Below are 19597 nucleotides of genomic sequence, written 5' to 3'. Positions count from 1 at the left end.
TGAACAAGTGGAGAAGCGACCAGGGGGTCAGGAAGGTGGCCACCGAAGAGTGACTTCTCTGGAGGGTGGCTGAGCTAGCAAGTGAGCATGTTAGTCCAGCTCTGCCTGCATTCAGTATGGAGCTGAACAGGGGCCAGGGAAGGGGAGGAGGAGCAGAGAGCAGGGACAAAGGGACCAAAGAGGAGATTCAGATGAAGGGAAGTAATGGGGAGGAAAGAGAAGAAACTCTAGAAGACAGGTATGTAGAAAGGAAAAGGGATGAAGTGGGCATTGGGAAAGGGCACCACCAGGGAAGGAGAGAGGGGAAGGAAAGAGGGAGGAAGAGAGGAAAGGGGAAAGGGAGAAGGGAGGAGTCAGCATGCCAGGGCTCCCCCTGCATCTGAAGAAGAGGTGGCTGGTCCAGCTTGTCAAACAGGGTGCTCACTCTTTGGCCCCAGTTTCTGCTCCCAGTGCTACTGGGCTTTTCAAGGAAGGCAGGCTGTCCCTTGGGACCTACTGGAGCCCACTGGAGCCCACAGGAGGGTGGGAGAGGTAAGATGCCACCGGGTCCTGTCCTGAGCTGCTCCCAGCCACCAGCCTCACCACATGGTGCAAGAGGGACCCCAGAACAAAGGAAGGATACAGGCCAGCATGTCTGCTGGTGGCCCTGGGCACTTAGCTCATCGCAGTGAACCACACGGCCTCCTCAACCCACGCTTTCAAAGCCTCCTTCTTCGTTTCTGGCTTTCATGTCTGTGGGAACATGAGCCAGATCTAACTCATCTCCGACAGACAATTCTGACTCACCCCGTGTCAGATTTTTATGAGTGGCTGTGATAGAGTAAGATAGCAATGCTCCAACAAACGGACTGTTTCCTCCCACTTGACCTCAACAGTCTTATACATTTTCTTAGCGAAAACATCTTGTCTCCTTCCATTAAGCTCATAACGTGGTCTAGGAGTATACATGCGCCTTCGGTAGATGCGAAGCGATACAGAGGTCTTTTTTTTTTTTTTTAAATTTTACAAGGTAAAGTCAGTGAACACATCCAACTTGACCAATACGTCTCTAAAATGTCAATCCAGGCAAAGCTTTTTCTGCCTACAGTTTGGAGCCTACGTGGTGACATTTTTAAAATGCTTTCAGTCCCTCAGTGAGGCTCTTAGAAGCTAGCCAGGGCTTACTACGTGCCAGGCACTGTGTCAGGTGTTGGAGCTAAAGGGAAAGAGAGCTTGGAGGCTAGCTGGGGAGGGACATCCATGACACAACCACAGCTAGAAACGGAGGCCAGTGCTAGAAAAGAGAGAGCAGGCTGCATGGAGAGTGTGTACCATGGGGCTTGTGAGCTCACGAATAAGTGGGAGAAACTGGAGTGGGGAGATGGGGGAGAGAAGAGGGTCTTCCCATCAATGGGAATCACCTGTGCTTGGAGGCAGGTGGCATGAGAGGTCTCCACAGGAAGAAGGAGGCAGTGTGGTTGAAGGGCAGAGAGATGGGGCAGAACAGGCATCAGTCAGTTGGAGGGGTATGAATAGACTGATGGGAGGATTATGGGTGCCTTTGGAGGACTGAGAATTTGTTAGAAGATCAGTGCAGATTTCTATGGAGACAAATGCCAGGAACTGATAGGTCTTTGAAAGGTCACTCTGGCTGCCTTTTGGCAAAGGGGTTGGTAAAAGGCACTTGCAGGTGTGAACACACCAGGTGGGAGGTGAGTGCAGGAAATCGGGTGAGGGAGCATGGGAACTTGGTCCCGGGGTATATAAGGGAGAATAGCCTTTAAGGAGTTCCACAAATTGGCACCAGCTGTGGCTTCATTACAGAGCTGGAAGGGGGAGGTGGGTGTGTCCTGGAGGTTACAGAAATTACATGAGAAAGGGAAGTCTTTTTAGATCTCTTTTTCAACTAGAGGAACTCTCACCTTATTGATAGAATTCCAGAGTGGGAACCAATGATATGAGGACATCTTTGAAATGTCTGAATATGTTCTTCGACATCTTTGCAAGTGACGAGGAGACCTTGACCTTAGGAGGCCTTGGCCCTCTTTGTAGCCAGAAAGATTTCACCTACAGATTTGGGTTCTCCCTTTTAAAGTCAAGGAGTCAGTCCTTCCAAAGGACACCTCCTATCATTTTACCCTCTCATCATACCTCATGTGCTGGCATCTCCAAGACCCTCTGTTCCAGGTTGAGAGTATCCACTTTGGCCGGGCTGGTCTTGCCAAGAACACCACCACAGGAAATCTAGAGCCTGTAGTGCTATTAATAACATCATCTAAGACTGTGTTTGCTGCCCTCTTGGCCTCTTCCCACCATGACTCACTGAAGCTTTTTACACATTGTATCCATTATGCTATAGTTCCCAAAGGTCATCTTCTCTAGTGCCATTAGTTTTTAGGGGAACAGGCAAACCTTAAACTTGTCCCCCTTAATTGGATCCCTGTGCCCCCACAATCTCTTTGAATGCCTTTCGCCATGATCCTTGAATGAGATCTGAGACCACTGCTGGTACCTAACACTTCTTGGCACCTTGTCTGCTAGGTTCTTGGAAGAGGAGGTGGCTATGGAGGTGAGTGGGAACAGGAGTGGGAGGATTTCTCCCTTCACTTCCCTTTTTGTGTTTTCAAATAATGGGTTTTGAGGGGGAGGGAAAGGTTAACCAGACCATTTATTTTCCATCTCCCATCGATAAAATGTCACACAGGAGAGAGGTGGCAGAAACGCACTTTCAGGTTAATTTTTTTACAAGGAAGATTGACTTATGAACCTACTTTGTTATTCCCTTTCATTCAATTTCCCTGTACCTCCTTTTCTATGAAGTGTAACGGTAACCCATTATTATTTTTATTGTTGGCACGTGCTTTGTGAACCATAAAGTGTACGCTATAAATGGGAGCGCTTTTCTTTTTTTTTTTTTTTGTAGTTTACGAAAAACTAATATTTTTTAAATTAATTTTTTATTTATTTTCAGCATAACAGTATTCATTCTTTTTGCACCACACCCAGTGCTCCATGCAAGCAGTGCCCTCTATGATACCCAACACCTGGTACCCCAACCTCCAAATCCCCCGCCCCTTCAAAACCCTCAGATTGTTTTTCAGAGTCCATAGTCTCTCATGATTCAGCTCCCCTTCCAATTTCCCCCACCTCCCTTCTCGTCTCTAACTCCCCATGTCCATGAAAAACTAATTTAAAAACATTCATCCACCAGAGTACCCAAAGGGCTCCCATATAAACTATCTGTCGTTACATTATGTCCCGATGTGGAGCTCGATCCCAGGATCCTGAGATCATGACCTGAACTGAAGGCAGAGGCTTTAACACACTGAGCCACCAGCCCCAATGTATTCTCTTCAGTACCAGAATTTGTAACCAATTGACAGATGAAAAAGGAGGCAGTCAAGTGAAAAACAATAGGTCTTAGACCTGCAAGAAATTTGAATTAGATGAATTCAGCTACTCAGGCACTGTTTCACATTTTCAGATCTCTGCAGAAAAGGGGTTAACCTTTTTACAGCATGTAAAAGAGAAGACTATAACACATACTATGTGTAAGCATGTAAATATCAAAAAATATCCCATTAGATGCTAAGACACACAGGGCCTATATTTTCTCTCAAATTCATGAATATGTAGGAGCAATAAGTGAGAAGTGAATGTATACTCTTCACTTCGAAGTCTTTTAGAAATCTAAAATATGACTTTCTATGGTTTGTGTCTCCATATTCCTTTATTGCCAGTTTGAACAAATCCACATGCTTTGATTCAAAGGTAATAAATTCCTCTTATTTGGAAAAATGATGTTTATTTTTATTCTCTCACCCTTAGCAGGTGGTTTCATTTTAGCACACTTCAGAGTTATAATTTCATGCTTATTAAAAACATTTATTATGATCTACACAGATGAATGAAACTTTTATTTTATTAAATTATTTGACAAAAAATCTGTTATTTTTAAAAATGTATTTCCTTTAGGGTTATTTTAGAGCATTCAGAGAGGATCTAGGAGTGTGGTATTATGTAGTTTTTAAGTAGGTATGAAATGGTTATTTATAGGATTGTTTCTTTAAGGCTTATGTATATTGTCCATTATATGCTATAAAATATTTTGAAAGTAAATTTAAGGTATGTTTTACATAGTTTATTTTTTGGAAATAAATATTGAAATGACTTGTGAAATTCAGTATATTCTCAACATTAATTTATTTTGAAATTTACCAGTTGTCTACTGAACTATTATATGGCAGATATTACTTCAGACTACACTGGTAAATGAAATACTTGGCTTTGTAGAACTTTTATTTTAATGGGTGAGACAATTCAAAGCTATAAACCTTAATAAAAATTGCATAGTGCATTCAAAAAGGATGAGTACAATGGGGAAAAAGAAAAACTCGATCAGGGTGAGAAAAATCAAGGTTGCTAGGCAGGGGATGGGGAGTTAAAATTTTTAATAGGAAGATCAGGGTAGTTACAATGAAGCTGACAATTGAACAAAGGTATGGAAAGGTGATGAATTTGCCCAGAACTATCAGCAATAAGACAAAGGAATTGGCTATCTTGAAGGCCATAAGGTTGGATCATGCCTGGCATATCTGAGGAATAGCAAGGAGGCCACTGTGAGTGACTGAAGAGTAGCAGGGAAAGAGGTCACAGAGGTTAAATGAGTGGCTAGATCATGTAAAGCTTAGAAGTCATTGTAAAACTCTGGCTTTTATATTTGGAAACTTACTGTGTGATAGAATTTCTGCTAATAACTGAGAGTTCAATTGTCCATAAAATTTCAAGGACTCTTATTCTAGTAAGACAGAATGAAGAGAAAGAGTTCATATTTTCACATGGTGTAACAAATGCTCAGAGATACAAGTGTAGGAAGCTATAGGATCACAGAAGAAGGCACTAAAATCACACCAATATATTTGATGACTGTGACTATATATAAATTTGTATTTTCTAGATTTTTTATAGTCATGGAATGACACTGTATATACTATTCATTGCCTGGCTTTTCTTATCTCAGCATCATTACTTTGAGAATCTCCAATAGTAAATAGTTCATTTTGATGTTGAATAGTAATCTCTTTAATGAATAGATCATAATTTTTCTTTGCTCTATGGATGGACATTGATGAACATTTCCACTGTTTTCAATTCTTAAAAATAAAGCTGCTATGAAATTCATATACAAGTCCCTGTATGAACATAGGGTTTGTTTCTCTTGGTTAAATGCCTAGAAGTAAAATGGCTATTTTTGTAACTGCAACATATTTTGCATTTAAAAAAATTTTCAAACTATTTTCCAAAGTGGTTGTATCATGATATATGCCAACAACAGTTTAGATTTTTTGTTGCTTCTCAATCTAGCTCAGACCAAGTACAATTAGCCTTTATAATTTTAGCCATTCTAATAGATATGTAAGCATGTCTCATTATGATTTTAATTTGTATTTCTTTAATGTCTAAATGTTGAGAAATTTGTCATGTGCCTATAAGCCATCCATATACTTTTGGTGACATGTCTCTTCCATTATTTCCTTCACATGTAAAATTGGATACTCTGTTTGGTTATTAGTAAGGTTTTTTTATTTTTATTCATATTTAAATAATCAGAGTAGATGTCCATTATCAGATATGTAATTTGGAAATCGCTTGTCCATCTTTACAGTTTCTCAATGGAGCTTTGATAGCTGTGTCTTTCAAGAAATATGCTACTTCTTTCCTGGTACACGGAGGTATGACTAGAACATTATCAATGTTGACCTTTGCAAAGAAAATCATGGCTTAAGATATATGTAGTCTGCAGTTGTTGGGAGTGTTCACCATCCTTGCCTCTAACTCATCTCTCACTGCCCACACATTCAGGTATAGGGGAATATTGATTGACAAAATATTAATTGCCAAATAACACTAGTTGGAGAATAAGAAAAATGCAGGCACCTGATTATATAATATTCCATAAATAAAATATGTTTTTATAAGTGCTATTAGAAGTAAATTCCTCTATACTTTAATCACACAGAATGATGGAATCCTAGATTTTTTTTTCTTGTATTTACTAAGAAAATGATCATGCCTCAAGTATATTAAAATGGAATAGGGAAAATTAAAAATTGTTTTAAGATGATTTGTGTGTGTTGTGCATATGTGAGAGAGAAAGTGAGAGAGAAAGATAAAGAAAAAGAGAAAGGGAAAGACAGAGAGGTGGCTGCAGTGAATTGATGAGTTGGAGGATAGATTTTAAAGTTTTGTCTTTTGCTTTCTACATTTTTTTTTCCTTAGGTTCAAGAGAACAATCAGTAATATCTCAGAAGCCTGCTGGTAACATCAGCAGAAAGAATTAGAGGTTCCCAGAAAATTAAGATGACATATAGTTTTCCTGACATAAGAAAAGTCATTTTTTGTCCCCAGCTATTTTCAATGATCTATACCCCACCTGTGTACTTGCCCAAGCACACTTCTTCCAAAACTTCCTGGGAGGTTCTTACAAAGAAATGCAAAAACCTCACTCCTTAAGGATTTTGAGGGAACAAGGCAATGGGAAAACTAACAGTCACCACCAGACCAGGAAATAGCCTAAGCTATTGAGACAATAAATCAGTGGCAAAACTCCTAGTGCTATTTCAAAAGCAATCAAGGCCTTGCATTCCTTGTCCCAGAAAATGAGCCCAAGACCCCATCTAGTTTCTATCTGCTCTTGAAGCCTGCAGAGTCCCTTTCCCTTGTCCAACAGTTACCTCTGCTTTATTCTAACGTTGAAGTTTCTGCCCTCGGTGGAATACAAGCTTCATTCAGGTGAACATGCAATACATATTGCACAAATACATATGTGGATGTGCATGCAGCCACAACCTTATGACCAACCATACATGGAATAATAAAACTCTCCCTTCTGAGTATTCATCTTAAATACTAAATAAAAATCTCTCTCCTGTTCAAACAGTCAAGGCTTTGGAACTTATTCCCTGTGATCTCCTTGTATGTTGTAAACAAAGATTCCTTTGTTTGACAACTCCACCTGTTTCTGTGATTCACCAAAGACTGACCTCAGTTAGGTCAGTTACTGTAATGGCTTTCACTACTCTGATTCTACCTCTGCAAGTCTCCAAATTTAACTATTTTTTCTCCCAATTCCGCATGTTCTTGGCTTTAAACTGCAACTCTGAAGAGAAGATTTGCTTGTTTAAAAAAAAAATCAAGAAAAGGGAGTAGTAGTCAACATTGTTACTTTGAACTTCCTGCCCTACGGGGCTCTCCTGTTCTTTCTCTTTGACTTCCTGGACTAAAACGACAGAAATTTGGCAATACATCACTCCCCAATCCAGATTACTGCCAGAACAGTTTATACTCTTAGAAAAATATTAGTTTAAAAGATCACATAATTAAATACTTAAGCATGTAGTGTAATATAGTGGTTTACAAGAAATATATTTTGGTCATCTGAATATTTGGTTTTCAACCATGGCTACTGACTCACAGCTCCTAAAACTCTTGGGATTTCCTGTGATAAGGGTGAGAGAGGTGTGTTTTGTTCTGTTAATGAAGTGACCTTCAGACCTCACTCAAGGCAAGGGCTGTTTGCCTGAAGGACCAACCACTTGGTGAAAGCCTTCACAACTTTTTGCCCAACGTGCCTCCCCTTCCTCCCAATACAGGATTATCTGGGGAGGGAAGAGGATCTGGAGATTAGATCAGCAAATGACAATGATTTAGTCAGTCATGACTATGTCATGAAGCCTCCACAGAAAAGCTGAAAGGACTGGGTTCAGAAAGCTTTTAGTTTGTGAAATGTATGAAAAGGCAGGAAGAGTGGCAGTCTTACAGAAGGTAATAGAAGCTCTGTGCCCATTCTCCATACCTTGCCCTGTGCACTTCTTTATCTATCTATTGATTTAAATCTTCTATTATATCTTTTAATAAGCTGGCAAACATAAAGTAAGTATTTTTCTGAGTTTTGTGAGTCCCTGTAGCAAATTAAAAGAACGTAAGAAGTAGGCCATTGGGACCTCCAACCTGTAGTTGCTCAGTCACAAGCACAGGTAATAACCTGGGGCCTACAGTGAGACTGGCATCTGAGGTGGGGTTGGAGATAGTCTTGGAGGACTGATCCCTTAACTGATGAAATCTTACACTATGTTCAGGTAGATAGTGTCAGAATTTAGTTGAATTCTTGGAGATCCTGCTGTTGTCTGAAAATTATTTGGCATTGTTGGTATGATGTCCTAAAACCCAAAAAGATATAGCTACCTCAAAATAAGAATACGGTTGACAGCTTATATATAATAAGTGAGTATTTCAGGGATTTAAAATATACCCAATAAATAATGTAAGGAAATAAGGAAAGATTTTGAAATAAAAACAAGAATAAGAACCTAGTGGTACTAATAGATTAAATATATGTAATCTAGTTGAATTAAGAATACAATGGATAGAATATGTAATGGATTCAATAGAGATAAGAAGTCACTTAAGGATATAGTCATCTGGATACCAGCAAAGCATTAAAATTATCAATATAAAAGAGGTGTAAGATGTAGGTGATGTGTGTGGAACAAAAGCTAGAGAAGAAATTAGATTTCCTTACTACTCATAGCCTGTTGACAAGTCCTTGAAGCTCCTCTGGGGACTCAGCTGCTTCCATGTGGACACATCCACTCAGGGCAAAAAGCATTCTTAGTCCTCCCCCCAGGATACTGAAAATCTACTTTCACATGTAAAAATTACTTTGGAAACTTCTTTATCTCTACTCCCCACCCCTGCCCTCAAGATATAAATTGGCAATCATCTCCCAAGCATATACCCACTGATACACATCAGAAGAGTCTCTTCCCTGAGTTTTTACTAAATAGTAATAAATGACCTTTCCCTAACAATAGCTAGCCCCCTCAAGGTCCTGGAAACCTTGTTTATAAAATACCTTGGAGGCTTGTGCTATCCCTAACCTCCTCCCAAATTGAAAGTATATAATCAGCCACTCTTCATGACCCTCTCTCTCTACTCCAAATAAATAAATAAATATTTTTAAATAAAATAAAATAAATGACTTTTTTTAAATGAAAGAAGAAAAAGGAAAGAAATATTTGAATATTAATGTACATCTATTTCTCAAGCATAAAATAGTCAAGACACTGGATTAAAACTTACATACAAGAAAAGAAAGAAAATATTCATAACTAGAGTTGACTCTATGAATCCCAAACTAGGGCATACATACCAAAGACACACAAAAAAAATCACAAGTGTTAGAGAGAAAAAAAATAATTCATTAATAAAGAAACAAGAATCAGACTGACAGAAATTTTTAAATAACATCAGATATAAAAAAGAATGAAGTAATAGCTTTATTATCTTGAAAAAAAATCACAAATGGAAACATTTAGATCCTTATAAAATGTCATTGGCATAGGAAGGCATAATAAAAAAAATATTTTCAGGAATACAGACAACAGATAATTTGCCTTAATTTGTGTAGGCAGCACTTAAATACTAATATTATTTTAACAGTTAAAATATACTCTATGATCTTTGAGGTTGGGGAAAAGAGGATGACCAAGTCATCTTGAAATAATTCAGTTTTATGAAAAAAGTAAAAAGATCAAAAAAAAAGACTTGTAGAAAAGAGAGATAAAACATATGCATAATAAAAATAAATAAATAAATAAACAGCTGGAGTGCCTGGGTGACTTAGTCGGTTCAAGTGTCTGCCTTCAGCTCAGGTGATGATCCCAGGGTCCTGGTATTGAGCCCTGCATCAGGCTCCCTGCTCAGTGGAGAGTCTGCTTCTCCCTCCCATTGAGAAAAAAAAAAATTTGACTTATTTATTTGAGAGAGATAATCTTTAAATTTTACTTATTTATTTGAGAGAGAGTGAGAAAAGAAAAACATGCACACAGCAGAGGGAATAACAGAGGGAGAGGGAGAAGCACGCCACTGAGCAGGGAACCCCCTGCGGGGCTCTATCCCAGGACCCGGGTATTATGACCTGAGCTATAGGTAGACACTTAACTCAGGTACCCCAATAAATACAATCTTTTAAAAAAAATAAATAATAATAAAAATAAATAATATTTCAGATAGTATGATTTTTTTAATGTAAGACTTGGTATAAAAACAGGATGACATACTTGTCTAATTATAGCAAAAGACTTTGATAAGTTTAGATGCAGTAGTACATAAAAAATTTAACTTCTTTCATTAACTGATAATTTAATTAGATTAAATTAAGAGACATCAAAATTTAGAGAATCTAATAGTCCTGATCTATTAATAAATGTAGCCATCCTGACCCCAAAACAAGAGTCTTCAGTAAGTATATAAGCATAAGTTGAACATTTACACAAACAGGCCATTATTTAGGCCAGAAGTATATGCCAATAAATTCCTAGAGTTAAATATCAGGCTATATTTTCCAAGAATAAGGCAATAAAATTAGAAAACAATGACCAAAATATTAAATTCATATAATTGGAAGTTAACTTGATACCTAAAAAGAAATAATACAGCTAATTCAGAAATTTTTAGAATTACAGTACTTTGGTAATATCAACTATCAAAATGAGTAACGGACAGATGGGGCTAGCAAGAGACTCGTGGGAGAATTAAATCATGGGCCCCTGTATCTCATGTGCAGTAGAAGCAGTGGATTTGGAATTTCAGTTTTTCCACAACGTTCCACCACAAGCTGGTTAGAACTGTGCAAAAGCAGGAAGGGAAGCCCCAGTAAAGTGGACTGGGGATGCCAGAAGGGGAGGCTGGAAGGGGGCGCCTGGTGCTCAGTGCCCATTACAGACCCCACATTGCAATCCCCCACAGGAGAGACTCACCAATTTTAGGCCCCACAGGGGAAGCTGGAGGTTCATCTCCTGACTTTTTGTAGGAGCTTTGCAGCTCAGCTGGTGAGAATTCTCCATCACCCTGCCTTTCTCCAAGGGACTTTCCTTCAAGCACCCTTCCCAACTTCTTCCTCCTCCATGAAATAATGTTCCTCTCCTTTGTTTCTCGCACTTGCCTGTGATGGGACCTTAGCTTGCTCAGCCCAGACTGCCATTCTCTGCTCTTCCCAATTAAACCCATGCTGCTGGTCAAATAACTGGCAGATTAAGTTTAAGGCCAATCGAACTAATAAATTCAAGAACTTGCAAGGAACAAAATCAATATGCACAAATTAGTGGCACTCCTAGGTGCTCCGAAGGACCCATCAGAAAGAGACTGCTGAGAATGATCTCATTTACACCTGCATCCAAGATAGCAAGATACCCAGGAGGCCCCTGAACCAAGAAAGTGACAGCCCTGCAACAATGACGACAGACAGGGAGGTGTACACACGGAGATGGGGAGGCACTGTGCTCAGGGAAGAACCCACACTGGGAAAATACCTACTCTCCCCCAAAACCGGCTACAGAGTCCTCACTCTGGCTCCCGAATTTCCGGACTCGGCGCAAGCCTGGAGTGGGTGTGGACACGGGAAGGACCCCGCAGGGCTGAGGTGGGGAGAGCACAAGCACCAAAGAAGGCAGACGCTCCCTGACTGCAGACCATCTGAGGAGCCCCAGGAACCCAATCCGCGAGCACACAAACACAGACAAGGACCAAGGATCACCCGAGCCCAGAAAGTGGGGACCCCACAGCCCCGCGCACAGCACAGCAGGAGGCCACGTCTCCTCACACAAAACGACGGAAGCCCCAGTGTCTACACAGGGCGCCCTTTCTCTGTGGGGTCCTGAGACCACGAACCCCTTGACAGTCCACTAAGGGACTTCTCCTCACCTCCTCCAGCGTCTGGTCCTTAGGAGGTTGGACTGCTGCCAGTGTGGGCGCGTCCTCCACAACGGGTCCGGTCAGTGTGGATGCAGAGCCACACCCTCCTCAGCTTGTCCTGTCAGGGTGGGAGGCGCCCCACATTCTCCAGAAGTCTCCACAGTGGGTCCTGAAAAGGCAGGGCTCAGGTCCCAGCTGTGGCTGTGCAGCCTGGGCTCAGGGCTGGAGCTGGGGTCTGGCGCCCTCTGCAGGCGGTGCAAGGCAGTGCAGGACTGTGGGAGCTCACCCTTCAGTGGAAGGTCCTGCTCCCTCCTGGGGTCCAGCTGACGCCATTTCATTCCGGAAATTCAAGCTGCATGGAGCCCAATACCCCCCAACTTCCCCCCAAATAGCTAAGGAACAATGAATTGGAAACAATGTGGAATTACAACAGTCCTTGACCCAAACAGTGTCACTGAACATGGCCCTGATGCGGACCCACACTCTGACCTCAACTTGGTCTCAAGCCTGGACCCTACCCTAATCCAAGACCCTAACCCTAGCCCCCAACCCAAACAATGTTCACAAAAATCAAGAGGTAGAAACTGCAAATATCCATCAATGGCAAGTGCATAAGCAAAGTGTGGTAAAGGGTTTGAATTTGGGTTCAGGTTCAGGTTTTAGTCAGAGTTCTAATCAGGCTTTGGGTTTAGTGTTATGGTGAGGATTTAGAGTGAAGGACAAGGGAACAGAGTTATAGTTTAGGGCTTTAAGTTTATGATTTAGGCTTTAAGACTCAGGGCTTATGGGATAAAGTTCAAGGTCAAATTTGGGGTTTGACTTCATGCTGAGATTTGGGTTCAGGTTTCATGACTTGGAGGTCTGGTTTAGGGTTTGGGTTCGTGGTTCAGGGCTTGGATCCAGGGCTCAGGTACAGGCTTTGGGTTCCATTCCAGGTTTGGGATTCAGGGTTCTAGTTTGGGCTTTAAGGTCAGCTTAGGTTTCAGTGTTGGTAGGGTTTAAGGTTAGGTTTAGGGATGACACATTTTCTTCAGTTGTCATCATGGACAAAATAATTCTATCTGAAGTTTCTAAGTCAGAAATGTATTTCATCTGGGGGCGCCTGGGTGGCTCCGTGTGTTAAGCCTCTGCCTTGGGCTCAGGTCATGATCTCAGGGTCCTGGGATCGAGCCCTTCATCAGGCTCTCTGCTTGACCGGGAGCCTGCTTCCCCATCTTTCTCTCTGCCTGCCTCTCTGCCTACTTGTGATCTCTGTCTGTCAAATAAATAGAATTAGTAAAAGCTATTATATGATCTTTTACAAACCATTTCCTATCTTTGCCTTCTCATGTGCCAAGACAGACAGGGGTTATTTAAAACCCTGAAGAGAAAGCTCTCTCTTTTAAATTGCCTGTAACCTTCGTGTAATAGATTTATGATTGATGATAGATTTAGTTAAAATATAACTATTTAAAATATTTACTCTCAGTAAACGATTTCAACCTATGCTCATTTAAGTAACTTGGTGCATAATCCCTTTTCTATTAAACCATAGTGCAAGGACCAATGCCGCGTTTCCGAGAGAACCCCAAGCTATTTTTCTAGAATGGCCATATGCATATATATCAGGCGTCCTGTTTTCACTCCCTTTGTGGAACACCTACCCTGGAGGTCATGTAATAACCAATGACCAAAAAAACAAACCAAAAACCCAAACATCCAGGTCGAAGTGCCATCCCTGCCTGGAGTGGAGGAGACTGCTCAGACAGATCCCAGGCAGGCATCTCAGCCCAGGCCTGTGCTGGGGAAGCTGTTTCCTGGCTTTGGGCGCAATCTGGAAGCCAGCAAACTGACCCAAGAGTGCAGCTGGCCTTTAGGACTGATGATCTTTTCGCAGCCAGGCTGCCCGTGGACACCCGCTCAGGGAGCCAGGCTATGAGTCTGCCCAGCGCAGGCGCTGGCAATGGGGCAGCATGCTAGGGCATAGCCCTGCACCCCAGCCAGGACTCAGGCCCCTGGAGTGAGGGGGCAGGGCCGGCGCAGAGAAGGGTCTTTCCTAATTTCCAAAGCTGGAAGTGAGCTCTCAGAGGACTCAGGAGGGAGGGGGGCGGGGGCGGGGTGGGGGCGGCCAGGAGAAGGGGCTTTGCTAATTGCCCAGGCGGGAAGGAGGGGCGCACAGCGCCAGGGTGCTCTGCTGCAGCCCATTCAGGACTGCAGGAACCACCATACTCGCTGCCCTTGCGCTCCCACGCTCCAGCTTAGCCCCAGAGGCCTTGGTGTCCCGTTCTCATTCCTACCGCCTGCTGCCCCTCCCTGACCCATGGCTTCTCTGGAGGACCCTCTGCTCACAGGTAAAGTGACACCTCGACGCGCCCTCACCTGAAGCAGAAAACGCAGGACAGGAGGGGGGGGGGTGGAGTGGTCGGGGCCCAGGCAACCGCCAACCCCAGGGCACCAGGACCACCCAGGACGCCGCGCCACAACCCCTCTGCAGGGGGTCGGGCCAGGACAGCGCCACAGGAGGTACCCCCCGCCCCCCGCCAGCGGGCAGGCTAGCCCCCATTGTTCGGCACCCCCACGTGCATGTCAGAGCCTCCTGCCATTCCCAGGGAACCAAGAACCCAGAGAGTGAGGCCTTGGGTGCTTTCTAGTGACAGATTCAAGGCAATTCTTCGACTTTGGGACTTCATAGTTAACATAGTTTTCATTTGTGATTATTATTTTTGTGTGGGCCATAGCTTTTCTTTTGACCTATGGTTGTTTTCACTCCCGGTTCTGAAGAAGCCCCTAAATCCTAACCCTGTTGAGGACTCTGAAAGCTCTCAGAGCAGCAGTGCTGGGGGACAGTGTGGACACATGGTTTGGTTTCTCCTCTGGCCTGCTTCTGTGGCAGCCCTGCTCTGTCCTCCTCAGACTTCAGAGCAATATCTGAACAAGTGGAGAAGCGACCAGGGGGTCAGGAAGGTGGCCACCGAAGAGTGACTTCTCTGGAGGGTGGCTGAGCTAGCAAGTGAGCATGTTAGTCCAGCTCTGCCTGCATTCAGTATGGAGCTGAACAGGGGCCAGGGAAGGGGAGGAGGAGCAGAGAGCAGGGACAAAGGGACCAAAGAGGAGATTCAGATGAAGGGAAGTAATGGGGAGGAAAAAGAAGAAACTCTAGAAGACAGGCATGTAGAAAGGAAAAGGGATGAAGTGGGCATTGGGAAAGGGCACCACCAGGGATGGAGAGAGGGGAAGGAAAGAGGGAGGAAAGAGGAAAGGGGAAAGGGAGAAGGGAGGAGTCAGCATGCCAGGGCTCCCCCTGCATCTGAAGAAGAGGTGGCTGCTCCAGCTTGTCAAACAGGGTGCTCACTCTTTGGTCCCAGTTTCTGCTCCCAGTGCTACTGGGCTTTTCAAGGAAGGCAGGCTGTCCCTTGAGACCTACTGGAGCCGACTGGAGCCCACAGGAGGGTGGGAGAATTAAGATGCCACCGGGTCCTGTCCTGAGCTGCTCCCAGCCACCAGCCTCACCACATGGTGCAAGAGGGACCCCAGAACAAAGGAAGGATACAGGCCAGCATGTCTGCTGGTGGCCCTGGGCACTTAGCTCATTGCAGTGAACCACACGGCCTCCTCAACCCACGCTTTTAAAGCCTCCTTTTTCGTTTCTGGCTTTCATGTCTGTAGGAACATGAGCCAGATCTAACTCATCTCCGACAGACAATTCTGAACTCACCCCGTGTCAGATTTTTATGAGTGGCTGTGATAGAGTAAGATAGCAATGCTCCAACAAACGGACTTTCCTCCCACTTGACCTCAACAGTCTTATACATTTTCTTAGCGAAAACATCTTGTCTCCTTCCATTAAGCTCATAACGTGGTCTAGTAGTATACATGCGCCTTCGGTAGATGCGAAGCGATACAGAGGTCTTTTTTTTTTTTTTAATTTTACAAGGTAAAGTCAGTGAACACATCCAACTTGACCAATACGTCTCTAAAATGTCAATACAGGCAAAGCTTTTTCTGCCTACAGTTTGGAGCCTACGTGGTGACATTTTTAAAATGCTTTCAGTCCCTCAGTGAGGCTCTTAGAAGCTAGCCAGGGCTTACTACGTGCCAGGCACTGTGTCAGGTGTTGGAGCTAAAGGGAAGGAGAGCTTGGAGGCTGGCTGGGGAAGGACATCCATGACACAACCACAGCTAGAAACGGAGGCCAGTGCTAGAAAAGAGAGAGCAGGCTGCATGGAGAGTGTGTACCATGGGGCTTGTGAGCTCACGAATAAGTGGGAGTAACTGGAGTGGGGAGATGGGGGAGAGAAGAGGGTCTTCCCATCAATGGGAATCACCTGTGCTTGGAGGCAGGTGCCATGAGAGGTCTCCACAGGAAGAAGGAGGCCGTGTGGTTGAAGGGCAGAGAGATGGGGCAGAACAGGCATCAGTCAGTTGGAGGGGTATGAATAGACTGATGGGAGGATTATGGGTGCCTTTGGAGGACTGAGAATTTGTTAGAAGATCAGTGCAGATTTCTATGGAGACAAATGCCAGGAACTGATAGGTCTTTGAAAGGTCACTCTGGCTGCTTTTTGGCAAAGGGGTTGGTAAAAGGCACTTGCAGGTGTGAACACACCAGGTGGGAGGTGAGTGCAGGAAATCGGGTGAGGGAGCATGGGAACTTGGTCCGGGGGTATATAAGGGAGAATAGCCTTTAAGGAGTTCCACAAATTGGCACCAGCTGTGGCTTCATTACAGAGCTGGAAGGGGGAGGTGGGTGTGTCCTGGAGGTTACAGAAATTACATGAGAAAGGGAAGTCTTTTTAGATCTCTTTTTCAACTAGAGGAACTCTCACCTTATTGATAGAATTCCAGAGTGGGAACCAATGATATGAGGACATCTTTGAAATGTCTGAATATGTTCTTCGACATCTTTGCAAGTGACGAGGAGACCTTGACCTTAGGAGGCCTTGGCCCTCTTTGTAGCCAGAAAGATTTCACCTACAGATTTGGGTTCTCCCTTTTAAAGTCAAGGAGTCAGTCCTTCCAAAGGACACCTCCTATCATTTTACCCTCTCATCATACCTCACGTGCTGGCATCTCCAAGACCCTCTGTTCCAGGTTGAGAGTATCCACTTTGGCCGGGCTGGTCTTGCCAAGAACACCACCACAGGAAATCTAGAGCCTGTAGTGCTATTAATAACATCATCTAAGACTGTGTTTGCTGCCCTCATGGCTTCTTCCCACCATGACTCACTGAAGCTTTTAACACATTGTATCCATTAAGCTATAGTTCCCAAAGGTCATCTTCTCTAGTGCCATTAATTTTTAGGGGACCAGGCAAACCTTAAACTTGTCCCCCCTAATTGGACCCCTGTTCCCCCACAATCTATTTGAAAGCCTTTCACCATGATACTTGAATGAGATCTGAGACCACTGCTGGTACCTAACACTTCTTGGCACCTTGTCTGTTAGGTTCTTGGAAGAGGAGATGGCTATGGAGGTGAGTGGGGATGGGAGTGGGAGGATTTCTCCCTTCACTTTGCTTTTTGTGTTTTCAAATAATGGGTTTTGAGGGGGCGGGAAAGTTTAACCAGACCATTTATTTTCCATCTCCCATCGATAAAAAGTTTACCACTCCCCACTGGAAGAATTTATATCTTTCCTTTGAATCTACAGGAAAATCTCCCAAACCCAGACCACCACCATGTGGATTCAGCCATCTTCTGATTCACCTCCAGATTGTCTCCTCCTAACTGCTCAAGCCACTGGTTAAGGGCGAAATGTTCAATGCCCAAGCAATTAAGTGGGGAACACGTTTATCTAAGCAATTGCATGCAGCTGTCTATCTGTATACAGGGGGTCTCTCCCAAGCCTTTCCAACCTCAGCAAAAGAAGACAAAGCCCCAGCAGTCTGGGGTATATATCATTCATTCATTCCTGTGTTCAACACTCATGGCGGATCCCCACCAAGACAGTGGGAGAGCAAGGACTGGAGAAATCCTGGAAGCTGAAGTCTGAGGAGGATTTCAAATTCAAGTCAGAGATGAAAGAAACATCTGGACTTGGTCCTCAGGTACATGCAGTATTCTGAACTGAGGCTAGAACCAGAGACCATTCTAATGAAAGGCCTCTACAGGTGGGCTCTCACCGGTGGGCCCCAACTCAGTTTCGTGTATATTCATTCATGAAATAGCTCTTTGGGTCAACATGCAGAAGAAAACCATTTCAGAAAACTGACAATGAGGAGAGGAAAGGGAAGCCAAAAGGCTTGTGAATGGGGAGAGAGGAGGAGCCAGGGCAGAAAACCAAGAATCCCTCCCTGCCCTCCTTGCTGCCAGGGAGGTCTGAGGGACTAGTTTCCACCTGGGATCCCAAGTCCAGAACAAAAGCAGCAGGGCCAGGGCGGGGGAGGGAAAGGGGTCCTCAGCACGGGCGCTTGGGGCTGCGGAAAGATGGGGGCTAGCGTGCCTGCTGGCGGGGGGCACCTCGCAAGGCGCTGTCCCCAGCCCGACCCCATGAGGACCCGGGTTTGGCGCAGCGTCCGGGGTGGTCCCGGTGCCCTGGGGTTCCGGGAGGCTGGGCCTCCACAACCTCCCTCTCCGCCCCCAGGTCGGGTCCGCGCTTTCTGCTCCAGGTGAGGGCGCGGCGCGGTGTCACTTTACCCCTGTGCAGAGGGTGGTCCGGAGAAGCCTTGGGGCAGGGAGGGGCAGCAGGCAGCAGGAGCGGGACAGCGGAGCCTCACATGGGAGCGTACGGGCGGCGAGTCCGGTGGGTCCTGCAGTCCCGACTGGGCCGCAGCACAGCACCGCGGCGCTGCCCGCCCCTCCTCCGCCAGCCCCTCCACCTCCTCCCAGACTCTCAGCCACATCCTCTGTGAGCTCACTTCCAGCTTCGGCAATTAGCAAAGCGCCTTCTCCCCGCCGCCCTCCACCCGCCCCCGCCCCCCTCCCTCCTGAGTCCTCCGCAAGCTCCCTTTTCGCTTTGGCAATTAGCAAAGCCCCTTCTCCGCGCCGCCCCGCCCCCCTCCCTCCTGAGGCCCCGCCCTGGCTGGGGCGCGGGGGGAAGCCCCGGGGGCTGCAAGCTTTGCCAGCGCTGGCGCTGGGCAGCCTCCTAGCCTGGCTTCTTGAGCGGGTGTCCACCCGCGGCCTGGCTGCAAAAAGATCATCAGTCCTGTTAACCCTGGCTGCACTCTCCCGTCAGTTTGCTGGCTTCCAGATTGCGCCCAAAGCCATGAACCAGCTTCCCCAGCACAGGCCTGGGCTGAGATGCCTGCCCAGGATCTGTTTGAGCAGTCTACTCATCTCCAGGCAGGGATGGCACTTCCACATGGATGTTTGGGTTTTTTTATTGTTTTTTGGTCATTGGTTATTATTACATGACCTCCAGGGTAGGTGCTCCACAAAGGGAGTGAAAACAGGATGCATGATATACCCCTCACCTCCCATGCTGTCTTTCTCTTAAATAATAAGCACTGCTGAACTATCTTAGATTCTGTACCTTCTCTCCAGCCATGAACCTATCACTGTCTTTAACTCTTGAAAACTTCATTAGACAAATTAATGTGGTGAAGGAAGCAATATGAGAAAGCCTATTAATCTGATGAGCATGGAACTGAACAAACCCTATAGATACTTTCCCTTTGATTTCTAGCCTATCAATACCTACAGTGAGTCACATACACTCAAGATTATTGTTTTTATTGTATACTTCATATATTCATTGATTTTGGACTCGTTATCATTTCGTTGAAGTGTTAAACTATGGTAATAAACAAACTTTTAATTAACTTTTCCTCCTATGATACAAATATAACTTGCACTTGAGCTTTAGCTAATTTTATGTTCTAAAATTGCCAAAACAAAATGATCAAGGTTTCTAGATTATTTACTGTCTTTTCTACTATATAATATTG

Source organism: Mustela nivalis (assembly GCF_964662115.1).
Source record: "Mustela nivalis genome assembly, chromosome: 10".
Lineage (NCBI taxonomy): Eukaryota > Metazoa > Chordata > Mammalia > Carnivora > Mustelidae > Mustela > Mustela nivalis.
Note: the sequence above shows the minus strand (reverse complement) of the source record.